The sequence below is a fragment of the Gorilla gorilla genome, chromosome 9 (genome assembly GCF_029281585.2).
Source record: "Gorilla gorilla gorilla isolate KB3781 chromosome 9, NHGRI_mGorGor1-v2.1_pri, whole genome shotgun sequence".
NCBI classification, from domain to species: domain Eukaryota; kingdom Metazoa; phylum Chordata; class Mammalia; order Primates; family Hominidae; genus Gorilla; species Gorilla gorilla.
This window is the reverse complement of record NC_073233.2, coordinates 32,350,061-32,369,564: the sequence shown is the minus strand read 5'-3', so window position 1 is coordinate 32,369,564 and position 19,504 is coordinate 32,350,061. Positions and strand designations below refer to the sequence as shown.

Sequence of the window (19,504 nt, the reverse complement as noted above, 5' to 3'; positions counted from 1 at the left end):
AGCTGGGATTACAGGTGCACGCCACCATGCCTGGATAATTTTTGTATTTTTAGAACAGACGGGGTTCTACCATGCTGGTCAGACTGGTCTCGAACTCCTGACCTCATGATCCACCCATCTCGGCCTCCCAAAGTACTGGGGTTACAGGGCATGAGCCACCGTGCCCACCCTAAATTTTTTAAATCATTATATTAAAAACATATCTGCACTTGTATGCTTATCACAGCACTATTCACAATAGCAAAGAAACCTAAGTTCCTTCAATGGATGATTGGATAAAGAAAATGTAGTATATATGTACAATGAAAGAGTACTTAGCCATAAAAAATGAATGAAATCATGTCTTTTGCAACCATGTAGATAAAACTGGAGGCCATTATCTGAAATGAAATAACTCAGAAACAGAAAGTCCAGTATCACATGTTCTCACTTACAAGTGGGAGCTAAATAATGTGTACACATGGACATAGAGTGTGGAATAATTGACATTGGCAACTCGGAAGGGTGAGAAGATGGGAGGAAGGAGAGGAATGAGAAATTGGTGGTGGGTACAATGTATATTATTCAGGTGATGGATACCCTAAAAGCTTGGAATTCATGATTGTGGAATATATCCATGTAGCAAAACTGCACTTGTAACACTTAAATTTATACAAATAAAAATTTAAATTTTTTTGTTCTAAGAAACTAATATTGTGGCACCTGTTACAGTAGCAATAGAAAACTAGTACACTATAAAATATACATTATACACATGTACATATACATATCATGTTATGTTTATACATGTCTGAGTATATATGTAATATATACTATACCAGCTATATAATATATACCAGCTATACAATACACACTCTATAATACACATTATATATTTATAACATATATGTATAGTGTACATACAAAACACCTATATATTATATTACAATCAGTGGAATTCAAGTTAAAATTATATTAAGACTCTCTCACACACATAGCAGAATAAGAAAAGACAAATATTTAAAGTGATGGATATTCCAAGTACACTGAGTTGATTTTTTACAAATTATATGAATGCCTTATAAAATATACCAAAAATTCTGTTATGCACCAATAAAAAAATAGTGATTATATCAAATGCTGGTGAGAATATGGAGAAAGTGTATCCCTCATACATTTTGCTGGAAATGTAAAATAGTAGTTTCAGTTTCTTAGAACTAGTAGAAAATAGCAGTTACTAGTTTCTTACAAAACTAAACATGGAGCTACTGTGTTACTTTGAAATTCACTCTTGGTTATTTGAGAAAAATTAAAACTTCTGTTTACACAAACACAAACATGAAATTGTTTGTAGGAAATGTATTTGTAATAGCTATAAACTGGAAATAACACAGATGTCCTTCAATGGGTAAATAGTTAAACAAACTGTAGTACATCCACACCATGAAATACTACTCAGCAATAAAATATATGAACTATTTAAACATGTAAAAATCTGGATGAAACTTCAAGGAATTAAGCTGAGTGAAAAAAAGCCAACCCCCAAAATCCAGATACTTTATGTATACGGAATTTTTTAAAAGACAAAATTATAGAAGTGAAGAACATCTTTGAGGTTGACGAAAGGTCAGGAATGAGGTAGGAAAGGGTGGTGGATGTGGCTTTACCAGGGCAATATGAGGTATCTTGTGATGGAAATGTTCTCCAGCTTGACTGTATCAATGCTAATATGTTGGCTGCAATATTGTATTACAGTTTAAAAAGATGTTATCAGTGAAGTAAACTGTTCTGCAGTATATGGGACTCTATAACTGCATATGAATTTACAATTATTTGTAATTTTTTAAAAAGTTTAAACAGAAAAAAATATGAACATACCAGGTACTCAGTAAAGTTTAGATATCTTTCCTGAAAAAAAAAAGTTGGGTTGAACAGCCCCTGTTTCCATTTACTATGATGAAGAAAAAAATGGGGATATTGTTATTTGAAAAACATATTATGTTAAAGATCCCTGGAATCTAGAATTGAGAAGACCAGAGTTATCTCTGTTGCTCTGTTACTAATGAACAGTGATCCAATAAATGAGCCACTTCATTCTTTAACTTCACTTCTCTTATGTGAAATGCATGTGAATTTGTTCAGATGATTATAAAGTTCGCTTCTAATTTATGAAATGATGATGATTGAATAAATTCAAGTAGATTTCCTCCAAAAGCACTCAATATAGTCATTTTACATAAATGTCTCTTGCAGTTTAAAATTACATATTCTTATTTTCCAAAACATGTGATATATGCTTTCCTTAAATCTCACTGTGTTTGTATGCCATCCATGTATTATTGAGGAGTTAATCATTATCAATTGTTAATTTTTAATATTAGCAAACTATTACAATTATGCATTGTCTTATATTTTAATATCAAAACAAAAATCTGTATTATGTTCTCCATATCATCATAAAAATTTGAGCTTAATCTTTCATTTATGTTGTACCCAATAAAAAAGATAAATTTGATATCTGAACATTTCATGCACATCACTGTGAATGCATGCATAAGCACATAAAATGTATACACACATCAAGGCAAAATATTTTTATCCATTTTATTTAGAATAAGAAGTCATCTAACCTTTTTATGTTAAAACAAATTCTAAATGTGTATTCTAAGTTTAAAAGACATGCTGAAACTTACATAAGAAAGATATTAAACATAAAAATATTCCTATGGAGGTTTATTAAGTAGGCCAAAACGGGTAGGACAGTTATGTTCCCATTATATTTCTACTAAGGGCAACAACTCATGGGATTATATGTGTGGCTCAAAATAAGTAAATTTTCCTTAGAAACATTTTGATAAATACATAAGTATCCCAAAAATGTAAGTCCAAGAATTCTGTATCCTTTCTTTCTCTCCTCCAAGTTTAAAAAAAAAAAAAAAAAAAAAGAAGTCTATATCCTTCTTCAGAGCCTTTGAACACATCTCTCCCTTATAGAGGCACAGTCCTTGACATTGAACTTGGAAATAATAGACTATGAAATTACATTAATGTCCTCCAAAAATAAAAGAAAAATCAAAATGATGTAAGCATGAGGTCATTTATTTTTCTATAGGGTGACTAGAATAGCATATTTAAGTAACATTAGGATTTTCTTTGAGAATTGTTTCAATTGCTGAGAAATTAAACCACTTTTTTTTTTCTTCTAATGCTTCTTCTTCTTCTTACGTCATGGAAAGTCCCCAGGCTGGTCCCAAATGTATTCATTTTTTTTTTTTTTTGGAGAAACAAGGCTGTTTATTCACTTGGTGCAAGTGGGCTGAGTCCGAAAAGAGAGTCAGCGAATGGTGATGGGGAAGGGGTTGCTTTATAGGAGCTGGGTAGGTAATGGAAAATTACAGTAAAAGGTGGTTATCTATTAGCAGAGGAGGGGGTCACAAGGTACATGGTGGGGAGATCATAAGACTTATTGTCCAGAAGAAGAATGTCACAAGGTCGATTGATCAGTTAAGGTAGGGCAGGGACAAGTCACAATGGAGGAATGTTGTAATGTTGGTTAATCAATTAAGGCAGGAAGTGGCTGTTTTATTTATTTTGTGGTTTTTCGGCTGCCCCAGACTTCTTGGCTCCTGCAGGCCATCTGGACATATATGTGCAGGTCACAGGGGTTACAATGGCTGAGCTTCGGCTCAGAGGCCTGACACCACCACCCAAGCCTTCCCTATCTCAGTAAATGGCACTTCTGTCTTTTCAGTTACTCAAACATAAAACTAGGCTGCTACTTTAATGTCTTCATTTTTCTCTATTCTATATCTAATTCTTTTTATTATTATTATTATTATGCTTTAAGTTTTAGGGTACATGTGCACAATGTGCAGGTTAGTTACATATGTATACATGTGCCATGCTGGTGTGCTGCACCCATTAACTTGTCATTTAGCATTAGGTATATCTCCTAATGCTATCCCTCCCCCCTCCCCCCACCCCACAACAGTCCCCAGAGTGTGATGTTCCCCTTCCTGTGTCCATGTGTTCTCATTGTTCGGTTCCCACCTATGAGTGAGAAAATGCAGTGTTTGGTTTTTTGTCCTTGTGATAGTTTGCTGAGAATGATGATTTCCAGTTTCATCCATGTCACTACAAAGGACATGAACTCATCATTTTTTATGGCTGCATAGTATTCCATAGTGTATATGTGCCACATTTTCTTAATCCAGTCTATCATTGTTGGACATTTGGGTTGGTTCCAAGTCTTTGCTATTGTGAATAGTGCCACAATAAACATACGTGTGCATGTGTCTTTATAGCAGCATGATTTATAGTCCTTTGGGTATATACCCAGTAATGGGATGGCTGGGTCAAATGGTATTTCTAGTTCTAGATCCCTGAGGAATCGCCACACTGACTTCCACAGTGGTTGAAATGTTTTCATTTTAGGTGGAAGCATTATTGAACTCTATGTCACTTGCACGATTAACTGGAAAATTAGTCCCGATCGCTAATACGACCAAAGCCATTTTTAAAAAATATTTGAACTGTAGATTGTAGGGAGTAATTTAAGAACTCTCTGATCTTCTTTAGATCCCCTTAAGCTTGTGTAACTGAATTTTCAAGTCTGATACTGTATAGTCATAGTTTTATGGATCCTGATCTGTGATAATAATTGTACCTCTTTGGGATCCAGGAGTGGCTTAAAGAAGACAGACACCAAGTTGAATGCTAGTAATTTTGAAAATTTTGTTGTCCTTTTGCATTCAAAAGCCACATAGAAAAATAAGCTCTGTGATATTTCCAATCTTCCTCTGAGTAGTAAATTATTAACCAAGGCCTTACAGACCACCACTACCAACTTTTTTCCTGTTACAACTTTATTCAACTTTTTATTTCTTTTTACCCAATTTAAGTCACCTTCCAAACAATGCAAAAACTATGCAGATGAATGGTATCATGCCAGCAACATTACTAAGAAAAACACGATACATCATCTTGGCATGACAATATTTGTACTTTATCCTGAAGATCTGTTTCTGCGTTCCTGTTATCTTGTGACACATAGTCTTTAGCATCTGAAAGAGGCAGGGATGGCTTCATAGCTGTGTTTTGTTGAGATGGTTTACTGTCGGTTGTTTACACAGTGACTCACCCTAAGGACCTGGCACTTGGGGTTTTAATGCTCTGCAGTTGTCGTTTTGTAATTGTTAGTAATTTGTTTGAATTTATGTTTTGAAAGTGAAATTTGACAGGTCAGTGAACCATGAATAGGAGGCTTGGAGATTGAGCTCCCATATTGTTCTACCTACATCTGTATCTGTTGGAATGAGTTCTGGGCTGCTCACAGCCCCACACTTTAGCACCCTGAGCCAAGGTGAGCCCTGCCACCTTCTGCTCCTGGTAAGATCCTTGAAGTAAACTTGAGAGGTGTCAGGTTTGATGCCTGTGTCACACCGTATCTCAGGCTGGACATGGAGAGGGACATCTTTGCCCTGCGTTGAAAGCACCAAGGCATATATGGTAGGTGACCAGCCTGAGGCTGCCTGTTGCTGGTGGTGAGTTTCTCTTCCATCCCTGATTTAGGTATTGAGTATCTCCTGGCACAGAGGTTTAAAAAACGTTGAAGGATGCCCACCTATCATGAGTTATGGTATTGGGTCCATTGATAAAAGAGACACATGGCTTCCCCAGTCAGGACATGACAAAAAGTCGGGCAGGTGGCTGAATGGTTGACCCAGAGCCCTCAGTCTTGTGGCAGAGCAAAGCTCTCTGGTGTCTGAGTGTCTGAACTGAGTGTGACTGTGTTTGTTGCTTTGGACAGTTCTTGTCCCCTGGCAAGACACAAAATAGGAATTGTGTAGTTTTACTGATTCCACATGCAGGTTAAATATTCCGAGCATTGGCATTTAAAACTGGCCCTGCAAAATTTAGATGAATGGTAAAAAATTATGCTAATAATTTACAATTTAATTCTTTTTGAAATATTAAATAGCAAATAAAAACACCATGATACATTGAGAGACAGACCATGAAGAAAGGCAGTTCGTGATCGAATGGCACTTTTCCACTGCTTTTTGAACAGTGGAAAAGTGGTCCCACATTTTTATTTTGTACTAGGTCCTCTGAATTATGTAGCCAGCGTTGGATGAGTCTGAGATTTTGCTGTAGATATTCCTTGGTCTCTATATGCTGATAAAATGCCCTACCTATAAAACTATCAAACACTGAAAGTCCTTCGAAAACAATTAAATATTATGCCTTTTGAACAAGTGATCCTCTTTAGTAATTCAGTAATAACAGAGGAATAAAGTCTTGTTTAGGGAGTAAATATTTATAAATAAATAAAATACTGCTTATGGAAGCTGACATACTGTCTCATCTTGGCACAGTTAAGATGCTTATGTGAGGAGCCCTGAAGATGCTGATAGTACCATTAAAGTCATATGGAGATTCCAGAGCACATGGATTATTCTATTAAAAATTACAATAGCTTTGTTTTTTAAGTAAAATGAAGAGATGATTGATAAAAATATCCAATGAAAAATAAACTGGAGGGGAAAGAGTGTATAGTCTTGTTTGACTTGTAAAACAAGAACATATGATACAGAATAATACAGAATGTTGGGTGACAAATTTCTAAATTTATGTTATGTAACATATTCAGGTCAGACATGTTGTACTTGTATTATGTAACTGTCCACGAGTCTAAATTTGCTCAGGAAAGAGAATTATTTGCCAAAGTACAGTGGGTTTTTCCTTGTTGGTTGTTTCTTGAGGAGTGAGGTAGATAACTACTTTCTGACATCAATATTTCTCAGTTTTATTTATAGACTACTCTCAGGGAGTCTATAAGAAAATGATAAAAATTATCACACTAATATATATTGAACATTTACTATGTTTCATGCTCTGTTGTAGGCACTGGTTAAAAAAACATGGAGAAGATAAACTTTCTCTCAGGGAGCTTACATTCTAAAAGAGAAGTCAGATATTAAGTATATAAACATACATATGCTTACCACAGAGAGAAAGCTACATGGTGTGAGAACTCTAATTGAAATATTTAATTAATCCCAGAAGGTCACTGACTACTACCCTTAGAAGTCAAAGTTTTACCTAATACATAGAATAGAATTAAAAGTTTGCTAGGTAAAGCAAGAAACAAAAGTAAGGTATTTTCAGAAACAAAGAACAGCACATACAAAGAACGGCACATGCATTTTGGGCAAAAAGAAAGACGAGAGTGGCTGGTACAGAAAGAGAAGGGGAGCGTCTGGTGCAACTTGAGGTGGAAGAGACAAGCGGAGACTAGATAGTTGCACGGTCTTATGGGTCATAGCATAAACTCTGTCTCTGAATCAGCAATCTGAGAATGGTGTCTGGGATGCTGCATTTATAACAGATATTCCAATAGTTCTTATTTACATTAATTAAACTTTGAGAAATCTGGCCTCAAAATCCTATGAGCATTTCTTACATTATTCTGTAACTGTTATTAGAGACACAGGCTTTGTACCTAACCCATTAATTTAGGGACAATGAAGAGGGATACATATGAGTGATGATGACCACATTCCAGACCATAAAGGTGATTTATCTCTTAGACTGTGGCTGGTTCCAGAAGCCTGAACCCACAGCAATGCTTTTTATTTTTTTTCTTGATTTCTTCCTGAAGATAGCATTTGTTGTCTATCTCCTGAGAATACATACAGTTGAAATTATTGATGAATTTTTTCTGATCAAGACTTCCTACAGTTAGATCCTGCTGTAGGTAGCTTTAGATTATTTATAAAAATTACTTTTATGAGTTAGACTTTTATAGATTTTACATATAATTGTGCTCATGTAGTATTTGTCTCTGTGTCTGGCTTATTTCATTTGGCATAATGTCCTTCATGTTTCTGCATGTTGTTGCAAATGGCAGGATTTCCCTCTTTTTTGGCTGAATATTATTCATATATATGCATGTGTGTCATATTTTCTGTATTATTCATCCATCAACACTTAGGTTGTTTCCGTATCTTGGCTATTATGAGTAATGCTGCAATGGACAAGGGAGTGCAGATCTCTTTGGGATGTGGATTTAATGTCCTTTGGATTTACACCCAGAAATGGGATTACTGGATCATATGGTAATTTTCTTTTTTAATTTCTTGAAGAACTTCTATACTGTTTTCCATATGGTTGTTCCTATATGGTTGTTCCCACCAACAGTGTTCCCTTTTTCATTCACATCATCACCAACACTTGGTACCTTTTGACATTTTGGTAATAGCCATTCTAACAGGTATGAGGTGATAGCTCACCTTGTATTGGATTTGCATGTACCTGATGATCAGTGATAATGAGCACATTTTAATATACCTGTTGGCTGTTTGTATGTCTTCTTTGGAATATGTCTATTCAGGCTCTTTACTTATTTTTTAAATCAAGCTATTTGTTTTTATTTGTGTTACTGAGTTGTGTAAGTTTCTTACGTATTTTGAATAGTAACCCCTTATTGCATGTATACTTTACAAGTATTTTCTCCCATTCTCTAGGTTACCTTTTTTATTGCCTCATTCCTTTGTTGTGTAGAAACTTTTTAGTTTGATGTAGTCCTACTTATTTTTTATTTTGTTCCCTGTGCTTTTGATGTTGTATCTAAAAATTCATTGCCAAGAAAGTTGTCATGGAACATTTCTCCCATATTTTCTTCTAGGAATTTTGTGATTTCAGGTTTAAGTCTCGAATCCATTTGAGTTGATTTTTTTTTTTTTTTTTTTTTTTTTTTTTGAGACGGAGTCTCACTCTGTCACCCAGGCTGGAGTGCAGTGGCACAATCTCAGCTCACTGCAAGCTCCGCCTGCGGGTTCACGCCATTCTTCTGCCTCAGCCTCCCGAGTAGCTGGGACCACAGGCGCGCCCGCCACCATGCCTGGCTAATTTTTTCTATTTTTAGTAGAGACGGGTTTCACCGTGTCAGCCAGGATGGTCTTGATCTCCTGACCTCGTGATCCGCCCGCCTCGGCCTCCCAAAGTGCTGGGATTACAGGCGTGAGCCACTGAGCCCGGCTGAGTTGATTTTTGTGTATGACATAAGGATTCTGTTTTACTTTTTTGCATATGAATATTCAGTTTTTCTAATACAATTTGTTAAAGAGACTATTCTTTTCCCATTATATATTCTTGGTGCCTTTGTCAAAGATTAATTGATTATATACATGTGAGTTTATTTCTGAGTCTTCTATTTTGTTCCGTTGGCCTGTGTGTCTGTTTTTATGTCAGACCTCATAGAATGTTACTGGGGCCCAGGGTGGGGGAAATGGGCAGATGCTTGTCAAAAGGTACAAACTGTCAGTTATAAGATGAATAAGTTCTGAAGACCCAATGTACAGCATGGTGACTACAGTTAATAGTAATGCATTATATACTTGAAATTTGCTAAGAGAGTAGATTCTAAGTACTCTTACAACAAAGAATAAGAAAAGGTAATTACGTGAAATGATAAATATGTTAACTAGCTTGATTGTGGAAATCATTTCACAACATATACGTATACCAATGCATCACATTGTACACCTCAAATATATATAAATTTTATTTGTCCATTTTACTCAGTAATGCTGAAAAAAATGTTATAAAATATTGGCTCTATATAAAATCACCTTTACAGTCCTATTGAAATAATAACAATTTCTATGTATAAAGTTTCAGAGCAGAAAAACACTCTCATAATAAAGCAGCTACTTAATATCTGGGCAAAAAAAATAATAATTATTGGTATCTCAGCTTTTGATCTGCTGTTCAGCGGTGCTTTTCACAATTGCCATACTTGTAGCAGAAAAACATGTCTCCTAATGTTAACTGTCTGGCTTAGTGGATGGGCGAATTTTTATCAGCTTCTGAGTGATGGGTCATAACCTCGGTGAAAAACAGAGCAAAATTCAAAACTCTGGTGTGTCAGTATCAGCCCAGCATTTATTTCCCATAAGCCACAGGTGGAGGGGAGGTAGCTGCTCAGGGCTCTTTAAGTTAGGCTCGAAAAACCATGGACAGACATCTGGGTCAAAGGGGCCAGAGAGAAAAATCAATTTGTTCTTTTCTTATTTTAGTTTACCATGTGCATTTAAAAAAATTAGATTTATTAACATTCTATTCCACAAAAATAGAAAAAACAGAGAGGTAGCCATGCCTGAGAGGTATGTTTCAAAGAGCAAACAAATAAGAAGTAACAAAGGAATAGTAACAGTAACCACTAAAGGAGATTGAAATAAGAAATATGCTTTGGCTAAAGAATTCTGGATGTTGAAAGAGATTTGATAAACTTTTTGGAGAGAAAGGGAGTTGTGTTGTGAGTTTTTAGACAATATTCGATTATTTTATTTGAAACGAGTTGGTCATGATGGCTGACTTTGAACAGATAAAATTACCTGATGTACTAGGTGGCTGCTGTTTAAGCAACCTGGAGTTAATAGCTGACACCAGCTTCTTTAAACCAATTTACGCTTATTGTTCCATTATTGGAATGCTAAGCATGTGGGAGTTATTTATATCCTACTACTCAAGATCACTGCCAAGGTCTGACTGCAAAAATTCAAAAAATTGCAACCTCAGGCAAAAATGGGTTAAGATTAGTTTCTGGATAGCTAATACTTGCATAAAATATTGGGTATTTTTCACTAAGGCATGTCCTGGTTTCTGTTTTAGATAATGATGTTTTTACGGGAAACAGGGAAATCATGTTTAAAAGAATGGTTTCAAAAACCCAGTAAAATAGTTGATAAACAAGAAAGCAGGAGAAAAAGAAAAAAATGAATTGTAGAAGGACTACTGGAACTTTCTTCCAAATGGCAAATAATTCAAATATACAAAATCTCTAAGGAAAAAAATAACTTTGTAATAAATTAAAGAGTAAAACTTTCATAATTGTTATAATTGGCAATATATTTATGAGATATATAAATTCATGTTGTAATCAACATGCATTTCTCAATGCAAAACAATGAATTCAAAATTAACTACTTTGTATTCATACTTTTTAACCAACTTTCTTCACAGAAATTTTATTGATAGCACCCCTTCACACTTTCAAGTTGAATTTCCTTCTTATATATTTGCATTGTTCCTGTAGTTCTCCTAGATTACAATAGAAAGCTTACTGTTTATAATCCCTGTTTGGGCCACAACCATGACTATTTTGTCACTGTATCTTGATGATTTGGTACAATCATGGATATATAGAAAATACATGGAAAACATTTAATAAATAATAATAAGCATTATGGAATGTGTATTATATGCCAGATACAGTAACTCTGCTTGCATTACATTACTTTTCACAATAATTTTATAAATTAGGTAAAATTTGTTGCCCCTTTTAGGGTTGAAGAAACTAGAGTTTAGTAACATGCCCAGAATCTCATGTCTTACAAGGCAGAAAAATCCAGAGAAATTGGATCTAAAAATGGCAGGAGATTCACGTAAACAATGAATTCTGTAGGTATAATTCAGGAGAATAATTAAAGTCTTAACTGCCGAAGAAACTTTGAAATATCCTCAAATCCTTGCTTGAAAATAACACGAGGCGCTTTCCATCTAGGGGTATTGTGAATAAAGGTATGATAAACATAACACATACCTTGACCCCCCAAAAAATTACACATATATTGTATCAGATCTTCATGATTCCAGATGTTTTTCAAGTAACCAAATGACTATCTTTTAAGATAAAACATAATGCAGAATTTGAGAATAGCAGGCAAGCCTATAAACAGAACTCATTTAGTTTTATGGAAGAAACTGAATTTATTACTGTATATCCTTTATTACACATCCTTTCAAAAAGCCTGCACATCCTTTCAATAAGCCCACAGAAATAACTGAAATTATTCTCTCACTTTCTCTTTTGTACAACACTCATAAAATTTATTTTTTTCTATTGTAAAATTTACACAGCATAAAATTTACCATTGCAACCACATTTAAGTGTATTGCTCAGTGGCATTAAATACATTCACATTGTTGTGCAGCTATCACATAAGCTTTATTTTAGGTGTAGCTGCATCACATTTTCAGATTTTTTGTGTGTGTGTTTAAATACATATGGAAAAGTCCACATAGAATAAGCATATAGCTTGATAATTCTTTCTCGACTGCACACAGCCATGTAAGCAGGACTCACATCAAAAACCATGCATTACCAGCACCCCAGATTTCCACCCCAACATACACACGCTAAATAAATATTTGTTGAATGTATCAATAAATAAGTGGGCAAAATATGTATATCTCTGCCCCTGAGGAACTTTAACTTCAAGACATATAAGATATTAAAGCAAAGGGCGATCAAATTTCTCTTAGGGAATGTCACTGTTAGTAGGAAATCCCCACTAAAGTCTTTGGGGTAGTGAGAGCACTTAAGCTATTCGTTATAAAAAAAAAAAAAAAGAAAAGAAAAAAGCACTTTCTTGGTATGATTCTTGTAACTACTTCTATATGTTTGAAATTGTTTAAAGAAGAAGAGAAAGAAAGGTCTTCAAAAGGCTTTGATATGTCCAAAAAAAGGCAGGTAGAATTAAAATTCCTCAGTGTTTTACATTACCCTTCCTTCTACTTAATTTACACCTGTATAATATATGAGTCATTGTTCTCCCACGTCACTTACAGAATGTAGAGCCGTTGTCATCCTGATACTTTTTATTCATAGTCCCGATCATTATCTCTTAATATCTGATTTTTGCCCTTATTCCATCTGTCATTTATTATTGATGGTCTTTTAACAGCTGTCTCAGTGTTCAGACAATCCATGAATACAAATTTGCTCTATGCTGTGTTTCATTTGTTCAGTTTTTAAAGTACATATCTATTTTCCTCTCTTTTCTACTTCCATGCCTACTTTTTCTTATATATAGTATGAATTTCTGGTAGTTTGTTTCCAAATTTTTATCTCTATGCCTGTGCGTGTGTACACTAAGTAAGCGTAGAACACACAAATTGTCAGATAATTTTTTATTAAGTAATACTTTTAAAATGAATTTTTGGTTTTGACAACATAAACCACTGGGATGATTCTAGACTTACTTGGACAGGAGATAATTATTCAAGAACACGAGGATATACTGGGTAAATAGAACACAACATGTACCATCAAATTTATATTCATAGATTATCTAAACCCTGGGATGGCTTTAAAAAAAGACGATCAATAACGAATGACACATGAAATGAGGGCAAAACAATTGGATGTTAAGACATAATGATCATCAGGGCTAGGAATAAAAAGTATCAGGATGACAACAGCTCTATAATCTTTAACTTACATGTGGGGAAACAATTATTTAAATGGAGGAATCTGTCCACCTAGAAACACACAGTCTTATTTCATAGAGAATGGACACAAACCTTGAAGAAAGAAAAATCAGATTTTGAATCTCAGATTTGCCACCTACAAAATATGACTTTGAGCGTTGTTCTAACTTTCATAATCTCAGTGTTCCCATCTGTAAAATGGATTTATCTTGTGAGTTGTCATAATGCTAAATGGCTTCGAGTATTGGATTTCACAATAAGATGAGCTCAGTATACTCCAGTTGTCTTCATTGCTCCCCATTTTACTATTGTGATTTCAAATTATCGGAGTGTTTGTGTTTTTTATATTACCTCTGTGCATGGTTACTTAATTTCTTTCTGATGAAGAAACTAAACTCCAGATATATTTGCATGTTATTTATGGAAAATTAGAAAAATAAGAGCTGGTATTTATTAAGCACACATGTGTCAGGCACTACAGTAAATCCTTTATGTACCACAACTCTATGTGTTATGTTTCTAATTTAACATCCAACCAAACTCAGACTTGGAAGAAAATGTATGTGCATTCCCCAAGATTATATTACCAATAGCTAGTAAAGCTAACACAATCCCAGAATTATGTGATGCCCCCACTCCTCAAGTTAAAAGTGTTTTTGCTACTATTACTAATGACAATAACTGTATTACTGTACGGAACTTTTACCAAGTGTTTTTACATAAGATGCATTTTATTCCTACAATATTGTCAGGTATGCATGACATATTATTATATGGCTTGGGTTATTATAACATTTTATTTTTAACAAATAAGGAAATAGTGATCCAGACAAGTAAAGCCATTGTCCAAGATAATTGATTAGCTGAGACAAAGCTTGCATAAGTTAGAACTGGTTTAATACCGCAGCTGAGAGCCATTTATGCACATTGCTTCTCAAACCTGCATTTAGTGATGTCATTTGGGAAGCTTTAAATCAGCTGTAGTTAGAATATTTACATCAGGGAAATTTTCAAATACTGCAGATAAGTGTTTGCTCTCTCCCGGTAGCTGGTTTATCAGCACACTCACCATGGACATTGACATAGCCACCTGAGAATGGCAACATGAACAAACAAACATAAGGCAGAGAGAACAATCTCTTTCCAACGCCAATGTTTTTTGGCCTTTTCCTCTTCTCTTTAAATGTGGAAAGAACGTTTAAGATGAGATCTCCTCTCATGACAAATTTTTAAGGACATAATATATTTTTGTCGACCATTGGTACAATATTACATAGCAGGTCTCTAGAGCATATTTATCTTGCTTAACTGAAACTTGTAGTATTACTTTGTTGAAGTTAACACTATGTGTAATTTTTTGTGTGTGTGTTCATGGTTTAGTGTCTGTACCCATCTACACACACTCCTCACCAGACTTTACAGTCCAAGAAAATACGAATTATTTTCAACTTACCAACAGATGTCAACTTCCTATTTTAGTCCCTAACTCATAGTAGGTATTTTAGCGAATACATTTTGATTATATTGAGAAAAATATTACCACCTGCATATTTTATTAACAAGGCCATAGATTATATTGGAGTGAGAGCTTGATCTCTTTAGCCAAATTGATTTAGGTGGAATCCTGGCACTTCTCTGTTCCAACTGTGTGTTGGAGCAGAACAAGCTAGTTTAACTTTCTGTGTCTCATAAAGCTACACCTTAAAATTGTGACTGTTAAACCAATGTTAATATTTACATATTCGTTTTTATCCTTACATGATAGTTTCTACAGATAGGAACACATAATATTTTTTTTTCTCCTAGAGAGAGGACCCATAACTGCTACTGAACCTAATGTGGGCCTGCCTGCTCAATGCAGCAAAACCACACACTGTCATCGAGATTTGCACTGAGAGAAAGTGAGGCATGTCTTGCAGGCATCAAGCAAGAATTGAGTAGTTAATGCTTGAGACTCTAACCTCCCCACCCCCCGCCGATGGCTTAAATGTAAAGATTTTTAAAGGATGGGAGGCAGAGGTTATGGGCAAAGTTATAAATCAATACATGGAGGCTATGTATGGGTTTGACCTAAAAATATGGGACATCTTGAAGCAGAACCTCACAGGTAATAGGAAGATATAAAGATTCTCTGATTTATAATTGGTTAAGGAAGTAAAGCTTTGTCTAAAAACTTGGAGTCAGCAGAAAGAATGTTAAGTTCTGGCTTATGGATATGACTTCCTCCAGCTCCCTGAGGAAGAAATTTAGAACATTGGGTCAGCAGATGGCATTTTCCATTTGGAGGGGGCCCAGGTCTCTGAGAATTCAGGAACATATGTGACGATGTTATCTTTGGTTTCTACAAGGAAACATTTTGTGTCTCTAACTTCCTTGGTAATTGTTTTAAGTGGTTATTACCTTCTTGCTTATCAGGCTTCTTATTTACCTTTCAAAGCTACACAGGTGCCTCAAATCTTTCTTGAAGGAAATCAAGATTTTCCTTTATTTCTATGCTTGGCTGGACCCAGCCGACCTCTAAGAGGAGTCCCTGCTATATCTCATAACTTTTTTCATACTCATGAACATGTCTTGGATTCTCAAAAACTAGAATTGTTGCCTATTAAAAGTGTACCTGTAATGGAGCAAAATCTTCCATACCCCTTGTACCCAGTAGAGATTAAAAGTTTGACTTCAATAAATACTCTGAGGATCCCTTCTCCTGAGAGGTCTGCTGAGCATATTTTAAAGAACTCATTCTTAGAGAATCATCCACTTTCTTTCTGAAACTGAATTTTGCAATCCAAACATTATCCCATTCCCAAAATGTAAAACCAAGTTCATTCTTCTGCCTTGCCCCTTCCTCTTCAGAAATTAAAGCCATTATATTGAGAGATGGTATTACTCTCTAAAGGTAAAACTCTTCCTGTCAGGGACCACAGTCATTTCCAAGGCGACCCAAGTAATGTGCAGGGACAGAGTTGCTCTCTTTTCTTTTTTCTCACTGGTTGTGGTGGGGGAATGGGCAGGTAGGGTAAGGGGGAAGTTTTCTGAACAGATGCTATCATCATACTTAGGGAAAATACGATGTGAAGTAGTGTCCCCTTGATTCTTACAGCTACGTCTGTTGGCTATCTCAAAAACAGTTTGAAAATTAAAAGACTGTTACCAAATGAAAAGTACTTTTTTTGTGTGTGTGGGGTGGGGAGAGGGGGGAGGGATAGCATTGGGAGATATACCTAATGCTAAATGACGAGTTAATGGGGGCAGCACACCAACATGGCACATGTATACATATGTAACAAACCTGCACGTTGTGCACATGTACCCTAAAACTTAAAGTATAATAATAATAAATAAATAAATAAAAAAGAAAAAAGTACTTTTAAGACCTGTATTGAATTGAAAACTATTGCTACACCCTAGCATTCCATATCACAATAAGACTTAGAACCACATAGTTCTTCACATAAGAGGATGGCCCAAGCAAAGAGGATAATGTGTAGTTTGTGTGGTAGATGAGCCAACACTGTTTGATGGAAGGCAAAGAGGGAGATACAAACAAGTAAAGAATTTTTAAAAATATCTTCCAACATTGCCTAAATCAGTGTCTGTAACCCTACTGATGAAGGATTTTTTTTGCTCCTTAGTTCAGCTAAATCTGGGTTCTTGTCTCATGATTGGGAAAAATTAGGCATACAGTCACATTTCAGGGTGAGGAGGGTGAAATTTGTTAAGCAAAAGGAAAGCTCTCAGCAAAGAGAGGGGTCCTGCAAACAGGTTTCCACCTCACAATTGAATACCCAGGCTCCCACACATGAGCTGAAGAGGCTAGGATCCTCCTGAGCCCAAGGCACAAATTACTGGTGGCTGCACCCCAGTTCTCCAGTGTGCATGTGGGCTTAGTCTGAGCCGCTCCACATTGATTTATTTCTATTGCTGCCCATGTGTTAAGGGACAGAATTTTTCACCATGGGCATGTTTAGGCAGGCTCCCTGTGGACAAAGACTTGGACAGGTCAGAGGTTCTTCAGGGACCCTTTCCTATCTGCCTAGGCATGTGGCTGTTGCCTGCCTCTATCACTACCTTTCTACCTTTGGGCTTTATTCCTTGACTTGTCCCATTCCAATTTTGAAATGCAAGTATCTATATTGAAAGATAAGACACATTTACCAGTGATTCATCAGAACAGCAGAACTCAATCACTTTTCTTTGGCTTGTTAAAGACTTCTCAGAACCTCAATCCTCCATATCTAATTCCACCCTCAACTTTTAAATGAATCAGACTCCCCTTTGTCTGGAATACAGTCAATCCAAATGAGCCCAAGGCACTCTGGTCCTGATCAAGCAATCACTGCTTATTGATGCCCATCACACTTATGTCCCCCATCCCCTAACTTACTTTGATTTCACATGAACTCATTGCCTTTTTCTTTCTAGTTTATGACCCTTATGGGAAAAACATATGTACATACATGAAACAGATAACCAACCACTTAATGCTTTAAGCTTACTCAGCAATAGGAAAACATGAAAATAAAAGAAACCAAGTACATTGAGGCCTAGGTTAGTATTAGTATTCCATAAAGATGGGAACACTTTGAGTTTAATAAAATGACATCTAATTCCTTGCTTGTTTGTTTTGTGGATGATTTATATAGACCTTCATTACAGCACTGATTGTATTTCATCATCTATGTGACTTTTCCTATATTTTCTGTATCCTTTTCTCAGCTCTCCAGGCTGCCAGTTTAGTAGTTTTGTGAGTAGTAATGTGTTCCTCTTATATTTTTTACCACCTATTCATCTCTCATAGTGCTTGATACAGAGTAGGTGCACAAAATAAAAGTTTATTTTTAATCAAAACGTGCATACTTGGACTGGGCGAATGGAAGAGAGAATTTCTCATGTTCTAAGTTTCCACTGCTGACAACTAGAAAGAATTTAAGTGCACATATAGAAGAAGACAGCATTTTATTTCGAGGCTTCTCACAGTAGGCACATGGGAAGCTTTCCCTCTGATTCACTGTAATACCTCATCTTTATTCATTCACTGTCAGAGTTGACATTCATCCTGTGCCGAAATGTTATCCGCAGTTTCTCTTGATTAAACAGTTGTCTTAGTTGTCCTCTGTCATTTTTCTAGCAGGGATACTTGTTTGAAACAATGAATCCAGAGACTCTAATTCTCTTCCTCTCCATTTAACCCCACCACTTAGGAATTTTTGTAGCCAATTCTACTCTTTTCAGGCCAATTGCATTTTTCCCTGCTGCCCAGGATTTAGTAGAGAGAAATGTTGTAAAGCAGGAATTGGGCTTCAGTGATGGGTGTTGGCTCATCCTCTCCAGCCTGGAGCAATTGGTTGTTGATAAACTTTCAGAGATGAGGATAAGGTTGTTTCCGTGATAGTTTTCATTTACAATTTCCTAAACTCTTGTTCTCTAGTGGAACAGAGATATTTTTACAATCTGGTTGATAAAAAATCAGGAATATGCAGGAAAACTTCATGTGTTTACAGAACAGTGGTTATAAGTAAGGGTTTGTATGTCAGAACAATCCGAGTTTGAATCTCAGTCTGTCACATACTAAATACTTCTGTGACTTCAAAACATGTAGGTTAACCATTTTAAGGTAACCTTGCAAATAAAATGAGGCTAAGTACTTGAAAAGTGTTTTTTAGTATTCAGTGGGATTTTTGATGTTATTATTATTACATTAGTTTCATTTTCTATAAAATGAGGATGATGTTATCTGCCTTAAATATTTGTAATGGTATTTTATCAGTCTTATTTATAATTATTGGCTGGGCACAGTTGCTCATGCTTGTAATCCCAGTACTTTGGGAGGCCGAGGAGGGCGAATTGCTTGAATCCAGGAGTTTGAGACCAGGCCGGGCAACATGGTGAAACCCCATTTCTACAAAAATACAAAACATTAGCCAGGTGTGATATATTTATATATAATATATATTTATATATGTTTACATATATTTTATATATATTTATATATAATATGTATTTGTATACTATATATTTATATATAATATGTATATTTATATATTATATATTTATATATAATATGTATATTTATATATTATATATTTATATATAATATGTATATTTACATATATATTTATATATAATATGTATATTTACATATATATTTATATATAATATGTATATTTACATATATATTTATATATAATATGTATATTTACATATATATTTATATATAATATGTATATTTACATATATATTTATATATAAT

General features: G+C 35.1%; 1 long non-coding RNA gene across 1 annotated transcript in view; it reads left to right on the top strand.

The window, feature by feature from the left end:
• Positions 1-19,504, top strand: part of LOC134759332 (uncharacterized) — a 384,303-nt gene that overhangs the window by 69,984 nt on the left and 294,815 nt on the right. The gene's annotated exons all lie outside the window — the stretch shown is intronic.